Consider the following 13583-nt stretch of genomic DNA (forward strand, 5'->3'; position numbering starts at 1 on the left):
CACGGCTCGCGGCCTCCCCCGGCTCGCTCGCAGCCCTGGTGGCAGCCCCGCCAGCGACAGCTCTGGCTCCTGGGGGTCGCTCAGCACTGCGGGCGCTGGTTCCGGGCGCCGCATCTGTAGGGTTCTCTGCAGGGGCCTCCGCAGCTCCTCTTTTCCCTGTTCACTGGAGTCTCACAATGGCAAGCACGCTTCACAACTGTGGATAACCTTAAGAATAGTGTTCACGGTTAAATCCACCCCTCGACTTTATCCACCTACAGGTGGCCTGAGGCACCATGGGCCCATCGAGCCAGGAACACCTCCTCCCCATGCCAGTCCAGGTGAGATGCTCCTCATCAGCTCCTGGGCACATCAGCATTCACATGATGAGTCCTCAGGGATTCAACTCAAACAGCCATGTCTTGCCACACATGAACAGCTTACATGGGCCTCTCTTTTCTGCAGTGCCTGCATTCACAGCAGGCACCAGTCGAGCTGTTTGAACTCACAAAGACAGTGAAACAGTGAAAACGAGCATTCAGCAGTAAGGGAGAGTTGTTTACATTTTCTGTTCTGGATGTACCTAAACAAGGTAGTTATCACTCTTATGTTTCTACAACAATCCTCCCGGGAAGCCTGCCAAGATTCTGGGACACCCACCAAGGTCCTCCGTCGCTCCCGGGTTTCGGCACCATTAACTGTCTTGGTTTGAGATAAGCAACTGCCAACCCCCCCAAGCACAGAGAGAAAAGCCTCCCTCCTAACACCAGGGAAAGGGAGGAAAAGAGAGGGGAAAGAAAAAAAACACTTCAAACTGCATTTATACTAAATCTACATATATTTTTCACAGAAAGAAAGAGACAATAACAATTAGAAGAGAGTACAAATATACACTCACACAAGTCTACAACAACAAGTTCCCCACCTCAACTTCTTAACAAACTCACAAATTCTACTGTCTTAACTACACATTACTTAAGAAGAAGCTTATTCCCCAGGGAGACAAACCCAAGCAGAAAGGAGAGACCCAGAACAACATATTTTACTTTCCTGAGGTACCCTGTGAGCCAGTGGTGGGCCTGGTCCTCTCCATCCCCCCTGGGACAGCATCGTGCGTCCTCCCAAGAGGAGGGCTGAGAAGCGACTGCCTTGACCACTCCCACACTGGTTCCTACTTCCCTGGAGATGATGCCATAATGTGGTATGGAATACAAAATTACTGTCTAGAAGAGGTCAGCTGTTAGCTCAGCCCAGCTCAAGTCAGCTGACAGCTTCGGCCTAGTCCACACTTCAGAGCCCAAATCTAGGGCCACCTAGGTGAACCCATAACACAGAACTTCCCAAGCTATTTTTTGCATTTATTATAAAGACTGCTGCAAATCACATGAGACAATAATCTACTGCTGAATGGTAAATGCTAATTTTTCTTCACATATCCCTGCTAAGCACAATACATTAAAAAAACCACAAACCAAACCAAAACCAAATCAATCACCTGACAGTGCCATCCACCTTCATAGATAAATGCTGATGAGCATGAAAACACCTGTGAGTCCTCATTTAGCCTAATGATAATCACACCTTCAGCACTGATAATACCTCTGCCAGCTGAGCCTCCACAGCATAAGTCATCAAAAGCAGCACTGAGGGACTCTGGGACAACATTCTTAGTCTTCTTCGGTGTCCCACGTGCCCACATCTGCCTGATCTATCAGATAAATTTTGAACATTAAGCCAAAAGCTTCACAGAGACCAGGGTTGTGACAGCAGTCTCCTAGGGGTTGTTGCGACAGAAATGAACTGCTGAAAATTATTTGACTTTACAGCAAGGCAGCTGTAAATAGCCAGGAGCTTAAAGGTTGCAGTTATATACAGAATATAAGCCATCTTCTTGGGATACTTCTGCCCTCTATGCTCACTGTTGTTTGTACAGCACTTAGGGGCAGAAGATCCTCCCTTGACTTCTTTTCAGGAATTTTGAGGAAGGTACCTCTTGTGTCCACATCATCTTCTGGTCCTGGGGCAGCGAGGAGGCCCAGCTCGGCCTGCACTCCCTGCTGTGATGGAGAGGCTGAGGCATGAGCCTGTTTGTAGTTTTTGGGGAGGGGATCCAGTCTGCCTTTCCTCTGTGGGAATACAATTTCATCCTTGCCTTTCTCCCATACCTTTAGCTGGGAAATCTCAACCCAGGTACCTAGGGAAGTTGGATATTATTTTTTTTTTGCTTCTTTTTTCTGAGGTGGGGACTGAGGGGAGTCAGCTCTGCATATTCCCATGTGCAGTCCCACATTCCTGCCTGAGAGCTTGGACACAGGTTTGACACCCTGTGTTTGTGCCAAGCCTTTTTGCGTCATTCAGGGCTCCAGAAAGTGCTGTGAAATCCAAACACTGAGATTGGAGGTGGGCAGAGCCTGTGGTTCTGAGCTCCTGTAAACCCTGAGGAGTGAAGAAACAGCTGGGAGAAGGTTGGAGAAAAAAAGAGAGCAGCAAGGGCAGAGAGTAATAGGAGGAGGAGAAACAAAGGGGGAAAGGCAGGTTGTGAGACCATATCCAGGTGATGATGGGACTCCTGAGCCCCCAGATAACTCTGGTTAACAGTAAATACGTTTGTCTGTGCAACATCCTGCTGCCTGTGCTGATGCTGCCTGGCAGTTCCTCTAGCTGTGTCCCTGCTACTTTCATTCCCTGAGTGACCTGTGGAGTTCAGGCTACCTGGTGATCCTGTGCTGGCCGCCCTTTTTAGCTCCTCTGGATTTTCACTCTGGAATCAGAATGTAGAGATATCACACCCCACCTTCTGAGGTCATCTTTGGATTCCGCTTGAGGAGCACTTCAGTCTGCCTGAAACCTTACTGATGCCTCAGGAGTCCTTAGATTCATGGAAGGGTTTGAGTTGGAAGGGACCTTTAAAGATCATGTCATTCCAACTCTCTGGCATGGGCAGGGATACCTTCCACTAGCCCAAGTTGCTCAGAGCCCCATCCAACCTGTCCTTGGACATTTCCAGGGATGGGGCAGCCACAGCTTCTCTGGGCAACCTGTGCCAGGGCCTCCCCACTCTCACAGGGAAGAATTTTTTTTCCCAATATCCAAACCTGCTCTCTGCTCTCTTTGAAGTCATTCCCCCTTGTCCATCTCCAGCTTCCCTGTAGGCCCTTTTAAATACTGGAAGGTGCTGTGAGGTCTCCACACAACCTTCTCTTCTCCAGGCTGAGCATCCCCAACTCTCTCAGCCTGCCTTCCCATGGAAGGTGCTCCAACAGCTTCTGGGTACCTGCTCTGTTTGAGCCTCTCTTGGGGATGAAGGAACACAAACAAAGGCTACTCAGAGACCCTCTCTGAGAGGGGTCCCCACCCCAAGTCTGAGTGCTGCACTCCCACATGGGATCCTGGGCTGGAGCTGCACTCCGTGTCAGGGATGGTGCCTTTTCCTCACAACAGCACAGACACTGGGAATGCTGTGGCAGCTCTGGGGCTGCAGGGCTGAGATCCATCCCACACATAGCGCCAGCCTGCTCTGCCAGCTGAGTTGTTTACACTCACTCCGTTTGCAACAACGAAGGCTGAAAATATTTCCCATAATTTCTGTTTGTTGTTCTCTGCAGAAGAGTCATGATTTATTTTTACAGCAACCTCCCATTTTGAAAAAGCATCTTCCTGTTTGTGTCATGTCCCTGCAGTGGCAGAGGGATATGTGCCAGTCCAGCCAGGAGAGAACAGGCGAGATGGGACTCCGGAGAAACACTCCACTGGAAATCTCTGATGATTCATTTAGCTAATGGCTCAGGAAGAAAAGCCCTTTGTGTACTGATGACTGAATAGCAGCCAATGTATTACAAAGTAAAAGTCATTGCCTTTTTGAATGTCTTCCTTTTTTTTTCCAAATTAGGCTCCCCACCCTGCCAGAGCTGCTTCACTGAGTCATTCCACTGATCCCAAACACTGTTTTAAACTCTGTCTGCACAAAGGGAGGAAATGGAAAGGGAATCCCCATCTCCCTGCCACTCTATAGGCGAGGCTTGCCCTGTGGTGCTGGGCTGCTCCTACGGGAGAGCCTCTGCATAGGGAAAGAGTGAGCAATACTTGCAGGAATATGCATCTCTCTCTGCCCTGGCTAAGAAGCAGCTGAATAAATGTGGAAGGGTGAGGTTGAAGTGGGAAGAGACACAGAGGAGGTTCAGGAGGGCAGCAAGAGGGAAGCCAGCACTGCCTCGTCTAACACATGACAGGATGCAGTGTGGGCAGGGAAAAGCCTGGTGTGACCCCTGGGGTTGTGTTAAGGCTCTCCTAACACAGCCCAGCTGTGTTGGGACAGCCCAGCTGAGTCCCATCACAGAACCTGACTGATCACAGTGGGTGCAAATTAGGAGTGCAGTGAGAAATGGTCTGAATTCCTCGCTGACTTAATTCCTTGTGAAATGAAATAGTTTCTGCCCCTAGGTGGGTGGACAGGGCATATGCAGCCTGGGGTGCATTGGGAAGAACATTGCCAGAAGGTCGAAAGAGGTGATCCTGCTGCTCTGCTTAGCCCTGGTGAGGCACATCTGGAGTGCTGTGTTGGTTCTGACTCCTCAGGACAAGAGGGACATGGAGCTCCTGGAGCAGATCCATCAGAGGCTGCAGAGATGCTGAAGGGGCTGGAGCATCTCTCTTGGGAGGAAAGGCTGAGGGAGCTGGGGATGTTCAGCCTCCAGAAGAGGCACTGAGAGGGGACCTCCCCCATGTCTGTCACTGCCTGCAGGGAGGGGGCAGAGCATGGACCAGGCTCTGCTCAGGGGTGCCCAGCAGGGGCACAAGAGGAACAGGCAGTAACTGATGCCCAGGAAGTTCCACCTGGACATGAAGAACTTTGCTGTGCAGTGACTGAGCACTGAACAGATTGCCCAGAGAGGGTGTGGAGTCTCCCTCACTGGGGATATTCCAGTCCTGTCTGAAGGCAATCCTGTGCCATGTGCTCTGGGATGGCCCTGCTGGAGCAGGGAGGTGGGACCAGAAGACCCACTGTGGTCCTTTCCAACCTGGCCCAGTCTGTGAGTCTGTGGAGGTGTGGGTATTTCTTCAGGGGGGACACAGCAACATCATTCCTCTGCTAGAGGCTGCTTGGCTGTTTTGAAGCAGAGGGGCTCCAGCAGCACTGCTGGCTGAAGAGTAGAAGGTGATAATATCTGTGAAAACCCAGAGGAGTGAAGAGCTGCCCTCCAGCCCAGAGGAAGGTCACTGAGTCCCATGAGGATTTAAAGAATCCTTTTGCTGATTTAAGTGATGGTGTCTTCAGCAGGCTGGGCTTTAGTGAAAGGGGTTTTTTAGAAGTGTTTGCTCTGGAGCCTGAGCAGGTTCCTGTCTGGTGGGCAGAACTCCTCCTGTGGACAAAGCTCTTGGTGAATAATGTTCTGGGCACCCAACACCCTCCCTTCATCCTGCCCTGGCTCAGGGCTTGGAAGCACAGAAAAAAAAAATAAAAGGAGGAGGAGAGGGAATTCCCTGTTGTGCTCTGAAAAGTGATGGTAGAAATGTGACAGTGTTGAATAAAATACTAAAATAAGAATTGTTTCTGTTTAACTGGATCTGCAAAATCCAGCATAGCAAGGGGAAAATGGGTGAGGAACCCTGAGCCCATACAGCATTGACTAAATTAAGCTCCTGCTTGAGGAGCACCTTTTGCCCTCCAAGGTATTTGCACAAAATTAGCTGCAGCATAGTTTCACTAACATAAAAAGGAGCTGTTATCTGGAGAGGTGCAGAGGCATGCAAGGAATTCTCTAGGCCTTTTTTTCACTGGCAATTGCACGCAAAATGGAAAATATCCTGCTTGGAACAGAGCTGGCAGGCAGCAAACAAAACCCAGCTTAGAGACTTTCCACAGAGCATAGCTGATGTGCAGGCAGCGACAGGAAGGAGTAACACAGTCACTTTTTAGAGGGTAGAACAGCACTTTAAAGAGCATAAATGTTTCACTTCAAAAAATGCAGAAAATTATTTCAGTTAATAATTCATAAATTAGGAAATACTGCTATAAGGGTACAACTTCCATTCAGCACTTTTGTGCCTATGCAGATGTGATCTGGAATCTAAAGACTATTTTTAGCTCAGAGCCTCTGTCTCAGGCAGTGAGTAGGTAGGTAGTAATTGGGAATTTTTTAGTCTTTTCAGCCAATGTGTGACAGAGACCATATTTGCTTCATGTAATCTTAATCCCTTACCGAGTATTTAATAATTTCCATGTGGCATTTTGATGATGCCCATCAGCATTTTCAGTGCCCCACAAACACAAAAGTATTCACATTACATCCTGCAGGAGTAGGAAGCAGCATCCCAATCCTGTTCTTCAACCTCCCTTTACAGCTTGGGAGCTCAGGCACGCAGATGTTTAAGTTCAGAACACGTACTGGCAATGGGTTGAGGTAACAGCAGCATCTTTCTTCAGGAGGTGCAGGCTTTTGTGATCATCTAAAGAGGCAACTGCTAGATCCTATTGTAGTGCCAGCATTTCAAGCTGGAAAAGGCCTTTATATATCTATTATACCTTGTCTGACCTTCTGTATGCCTGGACCAATACATTTTCTTCCAGATATTACCTGTTCCTGTCACTCCCCTCAACTTGATGTTCTCACTTACCTTTATTCTTATATCTATGCCCTGCATTTTACTTCCCTGATCTATTTCTAGCACTGAGCCTTTCCTCCACCTTTAGTTTTTCTCCCTTCCTTTGCTTTCCCAGCCCCTCTCTTAACCTTCATTTCCCCTGACGCAAATCTCACTTTGTTCCCAGCACTGCTCCAGGTCTCAGCACAGGATACCTGGGGAAGCTTTCCATACTGCTCCTGGAAAACACAGGGAATGATGTACTGTTTTATCTTAAACTGATGCCAGAGAGGGGAGCAGGGGTAGAAGGAGAATATGGTGCCTTCAGCCCCAACTCATCCCCTTCAGGTTACAGAGATTATGGCCCTCTCCCAGGGTTTTTGGGAAGTGCTTCCAGCGCTGTTGCTGCCTGGTAGCTCTGAGGACTAGCACAAAGAAATTGGTCTCTGGTTACTGTGGAATTTTGCATTTTTCTCTTGAAAAACAACAAGGAAAATCAAAAAGGTCCCAAAGAGGAGCATAACCCTCTTAGTACCATCCTGGGGTACGCAGAGGCCCGGATGTGCTGAGGATTTCCTATTGAAAGAAGTCATTGTGTAAAACACACAAATGCCCTTGGAACTGCTCTCCTCTCCCAGTTCCAAGAAGTGCCACAACCACCAAGCTGCAAAGTTTAGTGTCTCAGTGGACATCAAGCTGTCTTGGAGATTGCAACACTAGGGCAGCAGCAAAGGTGTGGAGGTGGGAAAACCTGCTCTCCTGGCTGCAGCACAGTGAGATGGTTCAGCAGCATCTACAACCTTTCCCTATCCTGTCACCTGCAGCAACTTGGCCACACATCCAAGACTGAGTTTCACCACACAGGCCTTTGAAGCTGCCACAGAGTATTTGGGATCAAGCTGAGAGAACTGACATGAACCAGTTAACCAGGAGGACTGACTAGAGATAAAACTTCAAGACTGCCTTACCAGGGGACCCGAAAACAGATCAGTAAGTTTTAGGCAGCAGATACAGCCTGGCACTTGGGATACCAATAAGGATGCAATAAGCCCGTCTCCCTTGATGGCCTTAGCTCCAAAAGATCCCAGAATGAGGCACCCTGGGCTGGGACAATGCCTGGGCGCTGGGTTACTCCCAGCCAGGAGGGAGTTTCTCCCTGCTGTTCCCTGGGCAGAGGAGTTCCTTCTGGGAAGAATTCCAAGGAAATCGGCTGTATAAAAGTGCCCTTCCTCCTGCCTTGACCTTGAGAAAATTTGCTTCTGGAGCATTTACGCCACATCCCATCCTCCAGGCACATCCACAGTTGTCCATAAGCATATAGGAAAGAGCTTTCCACACAGGGAGACTTTCCCAGGGAGTCAGGTGAGGTCATCATCTCCTCCTGGGGGCAAGCCAAAGGCAAGAGCCACCCAACTCAGCTCTGGCCAGGCTGAGAAAATTTGGTTTGCATTATGTGGCACAGCTCTTGTTCCCAGGCAGAGCCTGATGACTATCTGCAGATTTCAGGTGTGGGACTGAGAGTAGGTGAGGCTCTTGAGCTTTGCATTGTTAGTCCCAGGGACAGGCTTGGGTGCTCAGGTATTTTGGTGACTTGCCCACTGTACAGGTTAAGGTGTCTCCCAAAAGCTCACACTTCTATGAATTTTCCTTTCTAAAAAGCCATAGGTACCTTGCTAATAAAAGACAGAAACCATCCACAACTCTCAGGCACTGCCTCCAACACAATTAAATGGTTGATCCTTTTTTCTAAACACAGGCAAACCAACAGTTTTTCCATTAGAATCATTGTTGGCAGTAACCAAAGACACTTCAGTACATACAAAAAGCCCATTCAACTTGAGGCAGAAAATTTTAGGCCAGACACTTGAACTCTGGCAACAACAAGGTGCTGATAACACAGTCCAATCACGAAAACCACAGAGGTACTGCTAGGACCAGCTGCAGGGCTAATTTTACAGATAAATACAACATATTTTGTAAACCAAAATGCTTATAAAAAGGAAAGCTAAACTTTTTAATAGAAATTAAAAAGCCTGAGGGAGGAGTGGTCCTCTCATGATGTGATGAGATGCCATCACAGCAAGCAAGAGGCTCCTGTTCTGGGAAGGGATGTTGTTGCTGGGAAAAACAGAGGAGGCAGCTCACGAGATACACTGATGGCTCAGGAAGGGGAATGGATGGCAGTAGAAATCAGCTTTTCCTAATTGCAGTGCCAAGCCAAGGGTGCAGCCAAGCTAGCACTCACAAAGAGGAGAAACTTGCTCTGTCTACTGGACTTTGGCACATGGAATTAGCAGTCCTTGACAATGACCTGCCAAGTTGTGTTTGCTGGTTGCTCATCTTTCTGCCCCATTTCTACCTTCAGTTTTATTTCCTTTTTCACAAAAAAAAAAAAGAGTCCTTCACCATTGACACATTATCCTTCACCAACCCACAAAGTGGCAAAGGAACTGCATATTATTTTCACCGGTGTAGTTGTTCTGACCTTGGTTACTAATGGCCCACTGTGCAATGACAAAGGCCAACAGCATCCTGGACTGCAGCAATAGGAACATAATCAGAGGATTGAGGGAAGTTATTACCTCCAGCTTCTTGGCACTCATTAAGCTGCATCCAAAGCATTGTGTCCCCAAAACATTTTGTAGTCCCCAACAATCAGAAAAGCATTGGCAAACTAGAGCAAGCTTGGTAGAAGACAGACAGGATGGCTGGCATGCTGGATGGAGCATGAATACTGGGGATACACAGCTTTTCCAACCTGAAGAAGACTTTGTTGGGAAGGGGCTAATGGCAGCCTTCAAGTATCTGTGAGAAGATGACCTAAAAGAAAGAGCCAGGCTCCTTGCTGTGGTGAGACAACAGGCATAGGTTGAAACAAGAAAAGTTCAAACTTACAAGGAAAAACTTTCTTGCCAGGACACCAGCCCAGCAGGGATTGTGAAATTTCCATCCTTGGAGGTTTTCAGGATCAGATTAGGTGAAGCCCTGAGTAATTTGATCTGACCTCATGGCTGACCCTGCTTTGAACAGGAGGTTGGACCTCCTGAGGTCCCTCCCAAACTGAACTATTCTGTGATCCCATGATTCTACTTAGCTTTAAACTTTACTGTCCACACATCCTGGGGATTTTTACAGCCTCTGTTGTAAAAAGTTAACATATGCAGTGTGATATTCTTTCTGCCTCTACAGAGAAAGGCCTCAGTCATTTACCTCACAAACCTGCCATTAAAACGTGATTTGCATGATCAGGAAATGGTCACTAGACTCAGTATTCCCTCTTCCACCTATTTATACTGTGTTTACCAGCCTGGTTTCTTTTCAAGAGCACTTTTAATGTGGACACCATAAAGAAACTTTCAGCTTGGCACAGAGGACAAAGGCTGCAGCCACAGACTGTGCATGAGTGGAAAAAGTCCCTTTCTGTGCCACACTTAGCAGCTGAATGCTTATGGATCTTTCAGGAAAAACTTAAATAGAAGGAAAATAGAAGTAAACCCACACTGCAAATAATTTTCTTTACTCACTGGCCTGTTGATGGTTGAGGGTCTACAAGTCACATGGTTCCCACGCTACAAAGCAGCCACCCTGTAAGGGCAGAGGTTCCTAGGGAGCTATCTCTTGGTACTAAAAATCAGAGTAAGCAGCTGCCCCTAGAACTCACACTGTGAATAAAGTAATTTCTGACCTGTGGAGCAGCCAACCTGCCCCCTGGCACAGCAGAGCTGCATGGCTTCTGTCTGAAAACAGGGCAGACCCCACTGGCACTCCTGGAACAATACAGAGTTTTTTGTCTTCACACCCACACAGAATAGTCTCAGAGAGCTGCAAAAGGAGCGGCTGGTCCCACACAGGTTGAGGCAAAACAGTAACTTTATTGAACACCCACTGCCACTCTTCAAGCCATCTATTTGCATTTGCACTGTGCCCTGAACAGCCTGCAAGCAGACCGAGCTGTGAATCATAAACTTGCTGAATGCCAGCCCCACCTCTCCTGAGTCTGTTGTGCTGCTGCTGGTGGGACAGCACCTGAGCCATGGAGATGTCCAACTCCCTGCTGGGACTTCAGCTCTGTTCTGCATCTGCACCATGAGATAACCCATCAACAGAGCAGCCTCAAGGATGTTTGAAGGTTATTTCTTTTAATTACAAACCTCCAGTTGAGGTGAGATTGTGGGTCTGGAAAGAGCTGTTCAGTTCTCCCCCACCTTTGCAGGAGCAGAGGTGATGCTGGAGGTGCAGCCAGAACAAAGCCAAAAAACCTGTCTTGCGGTGCAGTTCCCACTGGCTCTCCTCCACCACCCTGCTCTTTCCTCACACGCAGCCAAGGGGCAACAGCTGGAGATGCCAGCTCCTTTCATCCAGCAGGACCTGGCCCTGTTCATGCTGGAAGGGTAGCAATGGCGCTGGTGGCACAGAGCAGCTCACTGCGTGGCTAGTCAAGGACTGAAGGCCAGCATTAGAACAAGGCATAAAAGGTCAGTTCTCAGCCACAGCCTGAATATCTATTGATCCTGAAACAAGCAGCAAGAGAAGAGAAGCATTCAACATGCCATGAATGGCTGCCTTGTGGATTCAGTTTGTGGGAGCCACACATGTGGAAGCCTGTGTCCAGCAGTGGAAAAATCTCACTAAGCTATTTTTATCATTGCCAGCCGAGTCTGGCAAGTGTCTCCATGTTCTAGGTTCATTTAAAAGTGACTTTGATAGGGTTTAAGGTCCTCACTTCTGGCAGTTCAAATTAGGTCATCTGATTGCTGCCAAGAGGCAGAAACTGAAGGGGTGGCTATTTTATAATCATAATTATACAGTGGCCACAGGCCTAAACCACCCCCTAAATTTAGAAACCCAACAAAACCCAGCTTGGGCACTGCAGTTGGATCAGCAACTCTCAGCCAGGGACAGCAGTCCCCATGGGATGTCTCTCACCAGTGGCAGCTGCAAACCCTCATCAACCTCCACCTTATGAGCCTGCTGCCCGCAGTGGGCTGGCAGTGAAAAATAAAACAGGATGAAAAAAGATGCTGAAGAAGTTGGAGGGAACCTTGGCACTGTTCACATCATCCCCTGCAGCTGGAGGCTGGCTGGGCAGCTCTGCTGAGGCTTGCAAGATCCTGCAAGGAAACAGGGCAGGGCTCAGGCTGAACTTCTCAGCCATCCCCCACGGAAACAGCATCTGACTCACATTTATCACTGGGATTTCAGGCCTCACCACCTTTTATCTCCCCCTCCTCCTTCAGGACAATTCCTCTGAGCCCACCATCTACAAGGCTTGCTTGGACTTGGAGATTCATCAGAAGAACAAAAACAATGGAGATATGCAGGTAGTTCCTAAGAACTGTCTGCAAACACTTTATATTCTTTTCTCCCAATGAGTGGAGAGTGAGAAGTCCTGACAGAGAGCCTGTCAAGATAAGTCCAGGTTTTCCTGTCTACTGGAGCAAATCCTTTAGGAGCTCTTTTGGAAGTCAATCTGCAGGTAAAAATATCCTCCCCTTCTGCAAACACATCATCTCTACACCCTGTATGAGTAAGCCTATTACTTGCTGAAACATAGGGTGGATTTAAGCTTTTGAAGTGTGCAAGAGGATAGGATTTATTCCAACCTTCCAAATGTGTGGGACTCACCTCTTTCTTTCCACTATAGCCAGTTTCTTTCCACATCCTTTCCTTATTTCATGAATCCACTATCATTTTTTCCCCTGGAGTCCATAGCACTCATGTGCTAGGACTGCTGTAAAATAGCAACATGCCCTACCACAGACAACTTTCCCAACTCCCCTCTAAAGAATGAAACTACTTTCCAGCAACAAAACCCGTCCCCTTGAAAAACCAGACTTTCCCTGTCTTGGTGCACCTTCTTCCAAGAGAGCTGACCACACAACTGTCTTGAGAGTCTCTCCACTCCTGAGACAAGCTAGTTCCAATTTTCCAAAAGAAGTCTAAAAATATTTCCTTGTAGATCACCAAATTCACTTTCCTCAGGACTTCACTGCTAAATCCTTGTCCCTTACTCAAACATTTATTTTCTTAAGCTTGCAATAGACCTGTTTCCTGGTACTAATTCCCATATACTCCATGCACACCATTACATCATATAACTAGCCACATCTTAGAGTGATTTGGTTTCATCTGCCCTTGTTTTCCTCTCAGGAGCAAAAAAGAGGCACAGCTGAAAGCAGCCTCAGAGCACTTCCCATCCCTGGAAGTGCTCAAGGCCAGGTTGAATCAGGCTGTGAGCAACCTGGTCTCCTGGAAGGTGTCCCTGCCAATGGCAGAGGTTGGATTCAGATGGTCTTTAAGGTCCCTTCCCACCCAAGCTATTCTGATTCTATAATTTTAACAGTGTTACAGTCAGTGTTTTATTCCAAGTGCTTAACAGGGCTTACATTACCAGTTATTCTTCTACTATCCAAATCCAAAGAATAATGAGACCAGGACTGCTCTGATCCCATAACTCTGATATCCACAGGCAATTCCCATAAAGAATACACAGTGTCACAGTTGGCTGAAAAACAAGCTATTTTATGCAAATTTATAAGAATTAGCAGCACCTGTGTTTAAAGAAGAAATCTGCTCGTGTTTGGAAATAAAGCTGCTTAAGGCCTTTCCCTTTCTGGAGTGGTTTCTCACATTCCAGAGAGGCTTTAAGGTTTTATCATAGCTGCACCTTTGTTCAGTGATGGGGAACTAGGATGGCACAGAACAGGCAAAGAAGTATTTTGCTTTTGTACATGTTTCTTTATCCTATCTATTCCTCCCACTGGACATCACATCCCACCTCTAGGACAATGTTTTCCTACTGCTTTTTCCCAGCACCAGTACTTGCTTCTTTGCTGACTCACCAACTTCAACAGATGCTCCTAAGAGGGATCAGATCCTTCACTCCCTCTGCCTCCACAAGTATGTCACCCATTCCTGCCTTCCAGAAAAATCTATTACCCCTTCTGCACACTCGAGCCTCCCTGTATTACCTCACAAGTCACATTCTGTTCCTGCCCTACCTGAAAGAGGGAACTTGTTCC

Source organism: Pithys albifrons, chromosome 3, assembly GCF_047495875.1.
Source record: "Pithys albifrons albifrons isolate INPA30051 chromosome 3, PitAlb_v1, whole genome shotgun sequence".
NCBI lineage: Eukaryota > Metazoa > Chordata > Aves > Passeriformes > Thamnophilidae > Pithys > Pithys albifrons.